The 13,651-nt window shown below is 49.3% G+C and overlaps 2 pseudogenes; one reads left to right on the top strand and one right to left on the bottom strand.

Moving 5' to 3' along the window:
- Nucleotides 1–939: 939 nt before the first annotated feature.
- LOC146315957 (uncharacterized) lies at nucleotides 940–3,298 on the top strand (annotated as a pseudogene).
- A 7,233-nt stretch (nucleotides 3,299–10,531) lies between these two features.
- On the bottom strand, nucleotides 10,532–11,878 carry LOC146315956 (uncharacterized; annotated as a pseudogene).
- Nucleotides 11,879–13,651: the final 1,773 nt, after the last annotated feature.

Below are 13,651 nucleotides of genomic sequence, written 5' to 3'. Positions count from 1 at the left end.
TGAGGTGTCAGAGGAAGGAACTCAGAGTGTTGAAAAAAACAGTGTCTTGAGTTGACTGAGCGGTGGAAACCTAACGGTGTCAACACAAATCGCTCGGTCAGCTCAACAGGGGCAGTTGCTCGGGTGTACTCCATACAAACTGCCTGGCTGTTAAACACTCAGACGAACTTCTCTCTATAAGGCTTGTTGCTCGGGTGTATTCCATACAAACCGGCTGGCCTCAGAGTTAAGAAAAGTAGAAAATGGATGGGGAATTTGACAGAGAATTAGATGATGAGGGGTGGGGTCCAGTAAATCCACCAGATGAGTGGAGACCCTTAGGTGCCCAAGCCAATAACACTCTCTCAGCAGCCAAAGAAGTCATGTTGCACAAGCACAATAAAGATAAACAAAATAAACAAGAAAAACAGATGCAGGCAAAGCTGGGAGAGATGAAAGAAAAGATGGAACAATTAGTCAAAATTAAAGGGAAAAAGATGGGTGACAGGGAGCCACTGGGCAAATGGCTATGGGAAAAATGTCGAGAGTGCAAAGTAAGAATAGCTCAGCTGGAAGAGCAGGGAAAACAGGCAGGGCTTTTTCAGAAATCCAGACTAAAGAAGGACGCGGAGAACTTGGACGAGGAACGACGGGCGTGGTCTGAACTGGCGGTCCTATGGCAAAGTATGAGACACCTCCACCAGGAGCCCAAATCCAAAGTAGGAAAACAGTTGGTAATTGCACCTGACACACCCACACGTCCACCTCCATATGCGCCAAATAGCCATGACACACCAGGTATATATCCCACAATGTGCATCACAGGGGGAACCCTCCAGATACAGGAAAGTGCAGATAGAGAAGACTCAACCTCACAGGCAAGCAGTCAGAGAATGAATCTGTCGCCAGGAAAACAGAGCAGAAGTAAAACTCCAGCTCCACTAGACAGACACCAACCGTTTCAGTTACGACAGTGGAGGGAGAAAGAGGGAGAGAGTAAGTCAGCTAGAGGACAGGAACAGGAAATACAGGACCAGTTGAGAAAAAGATTGATTGAAGTGGAGGAAGAAGAAAGGGAGTTGCGTAGACAGCAAAAACAGGATAGAGCACAGGGAAGAGATGAGAAAAGTAAAAATGAACGTGAACTATCAGACTGGGAAGACGGGGACGCGAGAGTAACTTTCAATGGCAGTGGTAGGTGGCAAGACACAGATGTAGAGGCCGAAGTAAGAATGGAAATGAACGGAACCTGGCAGGCAGAGGACAATGGGGAAGTAGAGTTGGATGAGTTGGAATTACGAAAGATAGGAAGAGAACAGAACGAACTAATGACCTCCCTGAGCCAAAGTATGATTAAATCAGCGGAAAAATCAATGCAAGCTGCGGAGCGCGTCGCACAGTTTCTGAACGGTCGAGACGGCAGGTTAAGACAACAACCGCGCGTGAACTACGTAATGCCGCTCACTCGAGTTCCAGGTGGAGGCGATAAGTATAAACCATTTAACATAGGGGATGTACAGTCGATCGTAGATAAACTGCCACCAGTCGTATAGGGAGGAAACATGTGGTTGGGAAAACTAGACACGTTAACGGCAGGGCACCGTCTAGCCATGGGAGACTTCAGGGCGATCGGAGCGCGTTGCATGACCAACAGCGATTCTAGAGAAATTGAAATAGACGCCCGCACCGCGCGCGTGCCCGACAGCGACCCATTCACCCGTCACAGCACTGATATAGGAGAAGCAATGAGGGCTAAATTCCCATTACCAAATGCGGCCGTAATGCCCAAAATGAGGTGGGATCCTAAGAAAAATCCCAGAGAATACATCAATGAAAGTAAAGAACTCTGGACAAGACACACGGGATGTCACCCTGGTAAAGAAGGGTCCCAGAGAGAATGGTTCAGACAGGCTGTCCTGGAAGGCGTACCTGTCAGCGTTAAAGCTATCATGGTCAGCAATCCAGACATGCAAGGGTGTGCCGCTCATGTGTGGGAAAAACATCTGATACACCATTTAACCTCGGCCCAAGATAAAACACACCAAGAACAAAAAGAGTTAGAAGACTTACAGACGCAACTGCTAAAACTTCAACTTAGTGAAGCCAGGCAAAAGGTAAACGATAAAAAACAAAAGAACAAAACTGAGGTCTCTAAGGTCATGGTAGCCTCCGCTCAGCAACCCCAGCCCCCAGATTTATTTCCCGTTCCACCATGGGTACCCTCACCACCGCATCATCACGGTCCCACAGCGCCAACCAATTATAGAGGGAGGGGATTTCAGAGAGGAGGGCCAGGGGGTCAGAGATGGGGAACTAGGGGTGGTACAGGACGGGGTGGCCAGAGGAACCCGCAGGGCTGTTTTGTCTGTAACGACCCCAGCCACTGGGCAAAAGACTGCCCATACCTCCCGCAGAACCAAAAGGGAGTTCCTCCACAACCACCAGGTACGGGCAGAGGTATGAGACCTCCCACACAAGGGCCAAATACACCAGATGTGACTCAGTTCCCGGTGTGGGACGATGGGTACACTTACTCAGACTGACACGCCCCACAGAGACGCTCTGACAGCACTAACACGGCAGAACCAGTGCTGTCCATCGGAGTAGAGAATCGATCTCTGCCATTTTTAGTGGATACAGGAGCTACTGTGTCCACTATGAAAGAAGTGCCTAAAGACTCTCTCACATCAGACTCTATTACTGTAATGGGCTTCTCTGGGGAAAGGATTACTCTGCCATTTACAAAACTGCTGCATACCACTATAGGGCAACAAACTGTGTCACACTCGTTTGTACACTCACCCGCGGCACCAACCAACCTGCTGGGGCGAGACCTATTAACACAGCTCGGCGCTACAATACTCTGCTCGCCCGATGGCCTCGAAGTACGCCTCCCAGATGGGTCCAGATTGCCCTGCCTAGGCAGTGGGCTGCTGACGACTGGACAATATCTCATACAACCGGTGGTAGAACCATGTGCTGACATCTACTGGGGATTGTTGCAACCTGACACCTCAGCTCACAAGGGTATCCTCTCGGCCTACCTCCAGTGGAAACCCTGGATCTCTCAGATCCATCCCCTGATCTCGCCTCCTGACCCCCCACATGTAAAACTGTTTTATGACAGGGCCCAAACAGAGTGGTACCAAGAGCAATTCCAGGACCACCTACAAGGCCATGAATGGCAGATTCAGTCACAAAATATCTATGTAGCTCCAGAAGGGGTAGCTGCTGGGGTCTGCCTGACCAAGGAACAACAGCTATGGTATATGATGAAAGATGAAGCGGCACCGCATGTGTCACTAGCCTTACACCCAGAACATCAGGCGAAAGAACTAGGAAGTATTGTAAAATAGGCATTAACTCAAACAGACTGGGTACAGACACAGATTCCACAGGTTTGTTATTCTCCACAGACCGAGATCTACCGAATATCGCTCTCAGCGTCCGATACTGCCACCTTAGAACACCTCCAAATTTCTAGACACCATGGTAGGGAACGTTCTGATCACCCGGATGCAGGGCCCATGATAGACAAACTGCCCGACTCACTGTGGGCCCAAGGACCCACCGATGTAGGTTTGGTGTCGTGTGAACCCGTTACGTTCAAACTACTATCTAACGTTCCAATCTGGAAACGGCAATACACACACAAGGCTCAGGCCGAGGAAGGTATCAGGGATACGATAACTGGGCTACTGGAAAAGGGGGTGTTAGAACCCTCCAGGTCAAACTGGAATACGCCAATTCTCCCAGTAGAAAAGAAAGGTACAGGAAAGTATAGAATGGCACACGATCTGCGAGCAATTAATGATGCTCTTAGCACTAACACAGTTCCCGTACCCAATCCGTACGTAGCTCTTACCAATCTGGCTCCCACACATGAATGGTTCACCTGTATAGACTTGGCTAACGCATTTTTCTGCCTTCCCTTAGCTCAGGAATGCAGAGACATCTTCTCATTCACGTATCAGGGACAGCAACTCCGATACACCCGTCTTCCACAAGGGTTCGCACTATCGCCAGGTATTTTTAATCAGGCTCTAAAACAAGTCCTCTCTCGGTGCTCTCTCCCGGAAGGCGTCACTATGATACAGTACGTTGATGATCTCCTACTAGCCGCACCCACAGCTGCACAATGCCTGGCAGCAACGCAGGCAGTTCTACGTCACCTGGCAGACTCAGGGTTCAAAGTTAGCAAGTCCAAACTGCAAGCCGTACGAAAACAGGTCTCTTTCCTAGGCAGACAGATATCTCAGAAAGGTTCAGGCCTCTCACCTCAGCACAAATCTACCATCCTCCACCACCCTAAACCGAACACGGTCAAAGAAATGCTATCGTTTTTGGGTCTCACCGGCTACAGCCGGCACTATGTACCTAACTATACGGGTATGACCAGACCGCTCCGCGAGTTAGTCAAAGAACACGGTATGAGAAACCTGTCGGCCACGCTAACCTGGACGCGAGAGGCTGAAGAAATGTTCATCAGCCTTAAACAAGCACTATCCGCGGCCGCCGAACTCGCGATTCCAGACTACACGCTGCCCTTTTACTTAGATGTCTCTGGAACAGAACTATGCACCAACGGGGTTCTGTTCCAGAGAAAAGGGGGAATGAGAACAGTACTCATGTACGTTAGTGTGATGTTAGACAACATGGAGAAACGACACCCCACATGCACGCAACACGTAGCAGGAGTAGCAAAACTGATTCAAAAAACGGCTCATATAGTCATGGAACACCAACTACACGTGCTGACGACACATAGTGTGGTAGCATACGTGAACTCACAAACATTCACACTCACCGCGCTAAGGCAAAGACGGCTGAGCAAGATTCTAGAAGCACCAAATCTGACATTTACACATGAAGGGCTCAACATGGCAGAACAGATAGGAACAGGCGATCCACATGAGTGCGTAGAAAGAGTACTCAAGGAAGAAAAGGTGAGACCAGACTTACAGACAGACCCTATATCGGGGGCCAGGCAGCTGTACACAGATGGGTGTTGCTACAGACATGAGAAAGAGGGACTGATAGCAGCATATGCAGTAGTAGAACAGACCTCAGAAGGGATAGTCGAAATCCAAGCCAAAAGGCTAACAGGACAACAGTCAGCACAACGAGCAGAGATAATGGCAGTAATTGCAGCCCTACAGATAGGAGAGGGACAGGAGGTAAATATTTACACCGACTCGGCGTACGCAGCTAGCGCAGTACATGTAGAGCTTAAGCAGTGGATGAGGACAGGGTTTCTGACAGCAGCTAACAAGCCGATAAAACATGAGACAGAAATGAAACAACTAGCAGAAGCTCTCCTCCTGCCCAGCAAGGTAGCCGTAATTAAATGTAAGGGACACGAAAAGAACGACTCAGACACAAAAAAAGGAAATGACGCAGCAGATGCAGCAGCCAAAGCGGCCGCAGGGTATACATCTAACATGATCATGATCTGCGCAGAATCAGAAATAGAAACAGACATGGCAAAACTAGTTAAGGAACAAAACCAAGCCTCGCCACAAGAAAAAACACTGCTAAAAGCTAGAGGCTGTACAGTGGTAGAGGGACTCTGGAGGGGTCCAGATGGCAGACCCATACTTCCACCAGGTATCAGACTAACAGCAATCAAAGAGGCGCATGGGGTGGGACATGTGGGGGTGACACAAATGATGAAGAATCTCGAAAATTGGTGGCATCCCCACCTTAAAGACATGGCTAAACATTTTGTAAACACATGTGAACAATGTAATCAATACAACGCCAGACCAACGGTCAGACCACATCCGGGACGTTTCCCGTTAGAAACTAGGCCAGGAAAAGAAATCATTATTGACTATACAGATATGATCTCTCCAGTTCGAGGTTACAGGTATTTGTTGATGTGTGTTGATGCATACACTGGGTGGCCGGAAGCCTGTCCTACAAAGAAAGAGGATAGCCAGTCAGTAATCAAGTTTCTGATAAACCAATACATACCACGACATGGGTTCCCTGAGAAAGTCAGATCTGACAATGGTACACATTTTAAAAATCAAGACCTACAAAAAGTGGAAGAAATGTTGGGACTGCAACATAAGTTTGGTACAGTGTATCACCCTCAATCACAAGGCAAAGTGGAAAGGATGAACCAAACGGTCAAAAGCAAATTGGGCAAAATCTGTGCACAGACAAAACTCAATTGGGTAGACGCACTACCCTTAGCACTGATGACTGTTAGAAGTTCAGTGAACCAGAGTACCACATTCACACCACATGAGTTGCAGACTGGAAGGGCGTTTCCAGGGCCCCATACCCGCTTACCAGGAGTAGGCAATCTCACGCAAGATTTAACCCATAAAATGTATTTTCATGAATTGCAAAGTCTTGTTGCAGCATTCGCCAGGCAGGTGGAGGACCGCAGGGGAGGGGGAAGCACTGACGCAGCTCCCCAGGCAGAGTGGGTCCTCCTGAAGGTCATCAAACGAAAGTGGTCAGAACCCAGGTGGACGGGTCCATACCAGGTGACAGAAAGAACCACACATGCAGTACGATTAAAAGGCAAAGGAGACACCTGGTATCATTGGAGCCAGTGCGCAGCCGCCCAGGAACCAACCCGGTCGCTGGAGGAAACACAGCAGGCGCTGTGTGAAACAACTGAGACACCGGCTAGTGTCGAAGACAAGCCTACCAAACAACAAGGGGCAGAATAATCCCCTGGTGGCAAAAGGGGGTGAGGTAGTCTAACCAAAACCCTAACGAGAAGGTGGTGAAATAGCGCACCTCTCCTACATGTAGTGTGCCAAGCTACCATCACGGGTAGGCGGTGAAATAAGCGCGCCACCCCATCACGTGACGTGCCAAGTCACCAACGCAAGCATCGGATCAAGAGACCGATGAGTGTCATCCCACCACACACATTGATTCAATGACACCTATATTGCTTGCACTTATTTTATGGGTAGCTAATTTAGTGCTATTTTTGCTACATTCAATCTTATTATTGTCATTTTACCTGTTAGGCTATGGGTGGTAAACAGATAATACTAGGATAGAATGCCCCCGACCCTGCTTAATATACTGATTGTGACCTGGGTCGGTGTATTGATAATCTTCACGTGGGCATTATTTCATCTGCTCTCCACCGGGTCTACCCAAATATAAATATATCCGTATGTGCTGTATTGCTAATGAATTGGATGACATAGATTAGGGACGGAAGGTCGAAAGCTGTCCCAGGGATAACCCCGCCTGGGACATATCAGGTTGTAAGTCTGTCATCAAGACAGTTTAGCTTGCTGTTGTTTTAACCCAGTAGTATCTCGAGTGTAAGCAATTGATGTATACCATGTTTGGGAACTGGAAAGTTTTGTGGGTGGTGAGCCTCCTTTCAGTGGTAATTGTCACCCTGGTGTTTCGTTGGTGCGAGGTTACAGCCTATAACAGAACGAAGCGCGAAGCATCAAAAGATGCGTGCATCATCAGGTACGGCGGTATCGAACTTGACTATGTATTAGGCTCCTCGTCCTCTTACACGTTTGACCTCTGTTCAATCATTAACTGTCGCGGGAACAATCATTCATGGAGGGGGTACGATTTGTACATTTGTGAATTCGGAGGTCATGATCAATGGTGCCGTACTTGGTCATCTGTGTGGCAGGCGACACATTATAACTTTAAGGTGCGCAAAGACTCCACGGCAGGACATTTTTGGTTGCAACGAGACTCCTCCGTCACTCAGAACCCTATCACTATGTCAATAACGCCGATGACGGTAGTTCCTCGCAAGCGATGTTTACAAATCAGGTGTGGCGGCAGTTTTGCCCCAGATAAGTGCAGTCCAGATATCATCCATCTGTGTCTGGGAGTAGACGTTGCAGGGACAGATCCGCGAGGCATCATAAGAGTAAATTTGTTGCAACCCCCGGTTAAGGAAACTACCGGCGGTGAGTATACGACTACTCCCTTCCCATCACAACAGCAGTCCATATACAGCATGGTAGACTACACTCAAATCAAACCTCAGGACGTCATAGCTAAGGCCACGGGGTATGGGGATGTGAACTTATGGTTGTCATGGGTGGCCCAAACAGTCAGGGAACAATCCGCAGGGGAATGTGTAGCATGTGCAGCGGGCCGTCCTGCGCTAGTAACCGTGCCCGCTCCACTAATAACTAGCGACGTCATAGATTTTCGCTGTATGATGAACCTTACGGCGGGAAGGGACAGAGGGTGTGAGAGTTTGGGATCCATTTTTCCACCAATCAATAATAAGACACTCACAGGGCCATTCACGCCAGACAGGGCCAATGGCACGTATGTTTGTTTTAACGTCACTACTGACAGGTGCCCGAAAACCCACACGAAAATTTCAATCATCTCATCCCTAGGAGAGATAGATTCTACCTGGTGCCAAGAGATGCGCAAAGGCGTAGAACTCGGTACGTGGGCAAGAGCAGGTTTGTACTACTACTGCGGCGGACACAAATTACTCATCCGAGTTCCGCCCCACACGAGAGGGGTCTGTGCAATGGTAAGATTAAGGACTCCTCTCATTCTGTTAGGTGAAAGACGTACACATGCACCGGCGAACCACTCACAGTCTTCTCGCAAACGTCGAAACACGGAAATGTTTGATCTATCCATTGATAATCCTACCTACATCGACGCGATCGGGGTGCCTCGAGGGGTACCGAATCAATTTAAAATGGCCGACCAGATAGCTGCAGGATTCGAAAATTTGCCCCTCATAGCCGGAATCGTCCCTGTTACACCAAACAAAAACGTGGATCGCATCAATTACGTTCATTACAATGTTCTCAGGTTGACTAACCTTACGAGAGATGCAGTGGCTGGACTCTCTGAACAGGTAGCTCCTACCTCCCTAATGGCGGTACAAAACAGGATGGCGTTAGATATGCTCCTGGCTGAACGGGGGGGTGTATGTGCCATGTTCGGTGACATGTGTTGTACGTTCATTCCCAACAACACTGCTCCAGACGGCTCGGTTTCACGTGCTCTTGAAGGTTTGCGCACACTCTCGGAAACCATGCACGACCACTCGGGTGTAGACAATCCACTGGAAGTATGGTTTAACGACATGTTTGGTAAATGGAAGAATCTGGTTCTCTCGCTGATGGTTTCTCTGGCTGTGTTTACTGCTATTTTAGTGACCTGTGGTTGTTGTTGTATTCCCTGTGTCCGCTCACTGATGGTCCGCCTTATTACGACCACCATAGAAGGTAAACCACCCCCACCGTACCAACTGACTCTGCTGTCGGAGGACCGCAATGGTGCGGGGGAGGGTGATTCTCTAATATATGAGCTTTAGCTTCTTCCTAAGTGCAGGAAATGATTCTGATGTTGATCTCGTAGTCGAGATCAAAAGGGGGAATTGTGAATGATAATAATTGTGACTAAAAGTATACAAGAATCTGACTGCGAATAATAACAATTGTGATTAATAACACACAAGAATCTGTTTCTGAAATTGTATTAAACTGTCTTGCAACTATGTTGTACCAACTCGAGTTCATGCACAGGTCAACGAGACATATTGTGAAAATAGGAACATAACAGGATGTTGAACAGTACAGAAAGTTTCAAAATGATCATATCAGAGACATCTGACCCAGACAGACACTCACACAAAAGAGGAACTAGCACTCATTATTTCATTACAGACAGACCCTACCTATGTACGCACCCACACAGTCTGATAATCTGCAGGAAAAACACCTACACACACACACACCCAGGATGCATGCGTTGATCACGCAACATATAGGCCAATGAGACATACCAAAATAAGTAAACAACCAATCAGGGCAAGACACAACCCCAAAAGAGAAGAGTACAAGATACAGTACCCCTAGACACGAGTTAGATCTCTCTCGGTACTCGTACTTGACCTGTGCTGAATTGATCTCCGCGCTCTGCAGACCGTGAATAAATGCTGTTGCTTCAATCCTCGATTATCTGACTGTTTTCTTCACCACATCAACGGACTCGGTGAGGCAACCAGTAGCAGTTCCCTGCCTCAACAGAATACTGTCCTACTGAGCAAATGATTGCTGATGTGATGACCAAGCCAGCCACCAAGCTAAAACTAAAGAAGTTTGCTCAGGATTTGTTTGGCACTTAGATATGCTGAGTGTTACTGAGTGTTTACATGGCAAAAGGAAAACGATGGGTTACTTAACGTAATCCCCGGTTCTTTGATAACAGAGTGAGGTGTTTCACTATGGGAATCGCCTCGGCGTGACCAACTATGGAAGCTCCAATGACACCACGTCTGTCAGTGACAGACAGGTCGAACTGTGCTCGGGCACGCCCCCTCATACTACCATAGTCGACCGGCCCCTTCCAAAACATTCCAGACCGGTTTCTTTCCGTGTCTATGCAAGGAGGGCAGTGTTGGTGAAACACCTCACTCTGTTATCCAAAAACCGGAGAATACATTAAGTAACCCATCGTTCTTTTTCTAACGTTGTTCGGTGTTTCACTATGGGAGATATAGACTACTCCCGGATTGCATACATCTCCCGAAGCACCACAATGAGACAGGTAAATCTTCTCACCCGGACCCTAGCATTTTTGTTTCTAGCACCGCTTCTGCTACGGATGGCTTCGAGACATCCAGCCTGTAAAACCGTACAAAAGTGTGAGGCGTAGCCCAGCTAGCCACTGCACAAATGTCCTGTACTGAGACTCCTCTGAACAGAGCCCACGAAGTGGTCACGCCACTTGTGGAATGAGCCTTCAAACCCTGTGGAGGCTGTAAACCCTTACCACTATAAGCCAGAGAAATGGCCTCCACAATCCAGTGGGACAGCCTCTGGCGGGACAATGGCTTGCCCTTATGGGGAGTGGCCCAGGACACAAACAGCTGATCATCCCTCCTGAATCCTGCTGTCCTACTCATATACACATGCAGAGCCCGCACCGGGCATAGTGTGTTAAGCTCCTGCTCCTCCACTGAGGAGAACGGAGGTGGGTGAAATGCCAAAAGCTCCACTGTAGGACATCTGTAAGCTGATTCTACCACCTTAGGAACAAAGGCTGGGTTGGGCTGCAAGCAAACCTTGGTGAGACCCGGCGCAAACTGCAAACAGGAAGGGTGAATGGACAAAGCTTGTAAATCACTTACACGCTTCGCCGTTGTCAGGGCCAAAAGCAATACAGTTTTCAGCGAAACAAACTTCATATCCACGACCTCTAAAGGCTCAAAAGGATGACTAGAGAGGGCGTCCAGCACCACAGATAGATCCCACAGTGGGACCAAGGGTCTGGAAACCGGGAGCTTGCGGCGTGCACCCTTCATAAAACGACACACTAAAGGATGCTGCCCCACAGGCTTATCCCCGATGCCCATATGACAGGCTGAGATGGCCGCCAGGTACACTTTAATTGTAGAAAAGGCCTTCCCCTTATCTACTAATTCCTGTAGGAAACACAATAGGTCAACCACCGAACACTGAAAGGGGATGGTGTTCCTTGAGTTGCACCACTCCTCAAAAACCTGCCACTTGCCACTATAAAGAGCACGAGTGGAGGGGGCCCTTGCACTCTGAATGGCCTCTGACCTGTGCCGGCAGGCCTGCAGCATTCAGGTTCCACCTCTCACGGGCCAAGCCCAGAGTGCTACGCGATCTGGGTGAGGGTGGTAGATCTCCCCGTGCGCCTGGGACAGCAGATCCCTGCGTACAGGGAGAGGCCATGTCTTGCCTGCCAGTAGCTGTATTATCTCTGCCACCCAATGTTTGGACGGCCACCGCAGCGCTACCAGGATCAGCGACAAACCCTGTTCCCTCACCCTGTCCAGGGTGGGGGAGATCAGGCTGAGAGGGGGAAATGCATAAAGCAGTACGTTTGGCCACGGGTGAGCTAGAGCATCCACACCCAGAGGTGCATCTGCGTCCATCGGGGAGAAGAACAGAGGACACTAGGCATTTTCTTGCGAGGCGAAGAGATCTACGGCTGCCTGCCCGTATCTCTGCCAAATCTCCTCCACCACCTGTGGGTGTAGAGACCACTCTCTGTACAGGGGGTTTCCTCTGGACAGAAGATCCGCTCCTGGCACATGCGTCGCTCTCAGGGACAGGAGCCTGGTGCTGCTCCACATGATTATCTCCCGAGTTAACTTGTGCAATTGCAGTGAGCGAGTGCCGCCTTGTCGGTTGATATACGCCACCACAGTGGAGTTGTCCGTTTTCACCAAAACATGGCGACCTTGAAGGAAGCACAGAAAATGTTTCAGTGCAAAAAACACCGCCCATAGCTCTAAAATGTTTATGTGAGCCTGAGCCAATCTCGGGTTCCAGGTGCCATTCACCATTCTGCCTGACATGGTCGCTCCCCACCCTGACAAAGGAAGCATCCGTTGTCACGGTTACCCTGGACGACACCACCCCCAGCGGGACGCCCAACGCCAGAGCACTCTTGTCTCTCCAGGGGCGCAGAGCCGTTATGCACTCCGCTGTAATCCTCACCCTGCGGCCCAGGTGACGACGTGGGCATAAGCGCAGCGCTGCTACCCAGCGCTGAAAGTCTCTCATCATAAGAAGCCCCAGGTGCACAACAGATATCACCTATGTCATGAGGCCGAGCAGGCGTAGGCATAGTCAGAACGACACGACTTTCCCCAGCCGAAAGAGGGAGAGACACTGTGTGAGAGCTGCCAATCTCCCCTCTGATAACGTGACGCGATAAGAGAGGGAGTTTACATTGAGGCCCAGATATTCTGTACACTGCACGGGTTCCACTCGGCTCTTCGCCCAGTTTATGCTGAACCCGAGATCCCTGAGGTGATTTAACACCGTAGCGGAATCCTTGACTGCCTGCTCCCGCGAGCGGGAGCATATCAGATAATCGTCTATGTACGAGAATATTCTGATGCCCCTGCTTCTTAATGGAGACAATGCCGCCTCCACACACTTGCTGAACACCCTCAGAGCTAGTGACAGCCCGAAGGGGATGGCTTGATATTCGTAAGCTCTGCCTTGATAAGCAAACGTGAGGAATTTCCTGTGTGTGGGGTGAATGGTGATGTGAAAATATGCGTCCGAGAGATCGATCGTTACGAACCAATCTCCCAGGCAAACTGAACGACAGAGCACTTTGTGTGTTAACATTCTGAAAGTCTATTTTCGTAGGTGTCTGTTTAACACACAGAGATCTAGAATGGGGCGCAGAGACGTGCTCCCTTTCTTCGGAATGAGGAAGTAACGGGAGTAAAAGCCCTGTTGAGCTTCCTCGCCCAGGACGGCTCTGATCGCTTCTTTGGTTAAAAGGGATTGTATTTCGTCCTCTAGGACTCGTGCTGAATCCCCCCTGGCCACTGAAACTAACACACTGTTGAATCTGGGTGGTTTCATAGCAAACTGGAGTCTGTACCCCTGAGAAATAGTGGACAGAACCCACGGGTGCACTGCGCATGCGCGCCACGCATCTACCTTGGCAGACAGTGGGCCCTTGTAGTCGCGCTGAGATGACGTCACCTCGCACACTGGGAGGGCGCCGCCTCCCAATGGAGGAGTGTGAGCTCCCCCTGTGGGAATCAAAGTGGCATGACCTTGATTTGTTCTTATTTTGTTTTGTGGGGAACATTTCGCCCTTGGCCTTTGGCCTGGCTGCGAAAATGGGCTCTTTATTTTTGAACAGAGTGTGAGTGCTTGGTGACACTGTCTGAACCACT

The sequence above is a fragment of the Lutjanus erythropterus genome, chromosome 13 (genome assembly GCF_056507025.1).
Source record: "Lutjanus erythropterus isolate fLutEry1 chromosome 13, fLutEry1.hap2, whole genome shotgun sequence".
Classification (NCBI taxonomy): domain Eukaryota; kingdom Metazoa; phylum Chordata; class Actinopteri; order Lutjaniformes; family Lutjanidae; genus Lutjanus; species Lutjanus erythropterus.
This window is presented reverse-complemented; position numbering and strand designations above follow the sequence as displayed.